Here is a 3,550-nt window from a genome sequence, read left to right on the forward strand (position 1 = left end):
GCTAAACCTTATGGTGGATTCCATACGAGCTAAACCCTTTGGTGGATTCCATACGGGCTGTACCCTATGGTGGATTCCATATGGTAGTTATTATATTAAAGTCGTGTGCGACATGACGACCAACGTCACACGGGTTACGGGCGTGGCAGACGCTCCTAGTCATGGGACTTGACTAGTGTTGAGTGCTAAACCTTATGGTGGATTCCATACGAGCTAAACCCTATGGCACACTGTTTAACACCATGCATTTTTACCCCAAACAATCATGCACGAGACACTCTCGTATTCCACACCCTCACCATCTTGATCCTTTTTGGTTTTCCTTAATTCATTTTCCATGTCAGGTCTGCCCCTAACCACTGCTGGTCAGGTCCCGACCAAGACGTGTCGTTCGTTCTCGGCCCGTTTCTTTGGTTCATCGTGGAAATTCTTTTTTTCCAGGTCTGGTCCGGCGGACTAACTTTTGGTCAGCCCTGGACCAGTTCTCGTCTGTGGTTCGTCCCATTTATCCTTGGTCCGTCGGTGATTTTGGCTTCTGGGCACGTCTGGTCCGGCAGACTGACTTTTGGTCAGCCCCGGACCAGAACTTTTTCTCACTTGGTCCGCCTCCTTCTTCGTTGGTCAACTGGACCATTTTTGGTCAAAAACAGGCTTGATCCGCCGGACCAGACTCTGGTCCGGGTCGGATCAAGCTGCAGGGCGGTGACGACTTGAGAGAATCAACATCATGTACGGGTTTTGTAATTAAACTACGGGGCTTGTGTTTCCCATATTTCCTACGGTTGTAATAACTAACATTCGGACATGTGTGTTTTGCGACATGTATCGCGTAAGTTATTTCCGCTGTCTACTCTCTTTCAAAAAGTGTTTTTGGATTTCACATTTTTGCTTCCATTTTATTGAGTTATCTTCTCGATTTGTCCATGTAGCACAACCTGTTTGCTGTATACGGGTTACGAGTGTCACAATATATATTCCATGTGTGAATTTGGGAAACTGATCTTATGATTCTGATTTCATAATCAAACACAATAATACGGCCAATCAAATGAGAACAGAAAGTTAGCATGAAGACCGACAGACCAACCCCGAATGAACTGGACGATACATGAATCAACATCGCCCAAAACATACATCGATTTTGGCCTATTGTAGGGCAACACTTAAAACTTCGTGGGCTAACCTATGGGCTTACAAGGAGATATTTTAGAATTGTATTCTCAATAAATGGACTGCATATCAAAGCCCAAAGAGCCCAAAAGTATTATGCACAAGTCCAAGAAGATATCATCCCATTGGAGAGGATATGGTGCTACATTTGTACCAAATTTCGGCCAGCCCTTATCAAGCACAAATTTGGGAAGTCTTCTACATGATTTCAACCTCATGAAGACCTTATTTAAGGCTCCTAAAATATTGCAAGACGTAGGCCATCCACTTCCATCAACTTCCCACTTTTTCTTTACTTAATGGTGTTATTTTCCACTACCTTTCTTTAGTATTGTGTTAGCTCCTCCTTATGCACGAATTTTCTTTGTACTTTTTCTGTGTTTCTAGCCTATTTAAAGGCCTTTATATGTAAAAAATGATCATATTTCGGTATCTGGTAAAAGAAATTTTCACTCGCTTATGCTTTGCCTTTTTTGTTATGGAAATTTATCATATTCTCTTGTGTATTGTTATTATTATTATAAAAAAAGGGAGAATTGCCGTAAAATACCTATACTTTTTTCTTATCTCAATTTAATACTTGTACTTTTTTAATTATTGAATAACACATGTACAATTGATTTTTCTCCAAATAAATCATATACTTTTAAATTATTGGCCAAAAAATACCTACCGTCAAATAACCGTCACGTAGATAAACGGAAATCCTACGTGGAGAATACAATTCTAAAATATCTCCTTGTAAGCCCATAGGTTAGCCCACGAAGTTTTAAGTGTTGTCCTACAATAGGCCAAAATCGATGTATGTTTTGGGCGATGTTGATTCATGTATCGTCCAGTTCATTCGGGGTTGGTCTGTCGGTCTTCATGCTAACTTTCTGTTCTCATTTGATTGGCCGTATTATTGTGTTTGATTATGAAATCAGAATCATAAGATCAGTACTTCCCACTTTTTCTTTACTTAATGGTGTTATTTTCCACTACCTTTCTTTAGTATTGTGTTAGCTCCTCCTTATGCATGAATTTTCTTTGTACTTTTTCTGTGTTTCTAGCCTATTTAAAGGCCTTTGTATGTAAAAAATGATCATACTTTGAATTGATAAGAAATCGAGTTTTATTTTGCATCTTCTTCTTGGTGCGTCCGAGAGTATTGCCTTCTGCGCATGTATGTGTATGTCACCCTTGCGCAAGGTCAAAACGTGGTAGATTCAAGGTTGGTTTGGCTCTTTTGAATCCTCTTTAATACCCCTATCTTCCATCAAAAATTGAGAATCATCCGGGTACCCTTTGGTCTGGAACTTCTGAAGGTTGTAATACTCTAGTTAATCTATATATGAGACTTTTGTAATTAATTCATTTGTGGAATGAATTAAAATTTTCATTATACGATTTGCATATTTGTTGTATGATGAAATCCATGAATTATTTATAGAAATAATTCTAAATTCCCTAGTTGATCTCATCGTGGGAACGATGATGAGCTAAGACTAGCATGAGGCGTGATAGATGATCATTATGATGATTATGATTATTAGATATAGATCACGATCATGAGTACTTGTTTGGAACAAGTGACTGGATGACCCGCATGAGATTGTCACATGGACATGAGTCATGACTTGAATCTCATGTGATGGTTCGCTACTGGATCCTCAAACCGGAGATATCTATATGTATCCGACATGAGGAGTAACGTGCTCTGACTCAGTCAAACGTTATCCGTAATAGGATAACTATAATGATTGTGCTCAGGTTCGTTATGAGACATGTGGAGGATAATAGATAGTCGGAAGGGATTTTGACCCTCTCATTACGAGAGAAATATCGCTGGGCCCCTCGAGTGAGATGAACTGTGAAATGCGTGACCACGCTTAGATGAATGTCATCTATTATGTTCAGTTATCTCATGGATGAGAAAGCAGTCGAACCTGATAAGGTGGCTAGATCCATGCCTTATGTTCGACATAGGATATCGTGTGTCAAAAGGATCGTAGTAAGAACTATTACTGCTCTGTTAGTGGATCACTAACTCTATCAATGTGAGGGTTGTAGTGTCTTGCTAGAGACCACCTACAATCAATGAGTCGAAATAGTGTTTCGAGATCACGATCACATTGAATGAGCCTACAGGGTCACACACGAAGGGTTGGAATGTAAAAACTGACAAAGCGAAGTCTGAAACAAAATGTTTGTTGAACTCGATCGAGTAAGTGTAACTCGTCCGAATTTGGTCAAATTCGGTTGAATTAATGTAATTTAATCGAAACATAAAACGGTGTGGAAATTCGGTCGAATTAATGTAATTCAACCGAACGGTGAATAGTGACTATGAATAGTGACTATGAATAGTAACCGTGAATAGTGTCGGTGAATAGTAACC

Source organism: Tarenaya hassleriana, unplaced genomic scaffold (genome assembly GCF_000463585.1).
Source record: "Tarenaya hassleriana unplaced genomic scaffold, ASM46358v1 Cleome81, whole genome shotgun sequence".
NCBI classification, from domain to species: Eukaryota; Viridiplantae; Streptophyta; class Magnoliopsida; order Brassicales; family Cleomaceae; genus Tarenaya; species Tarenaya hassleriana.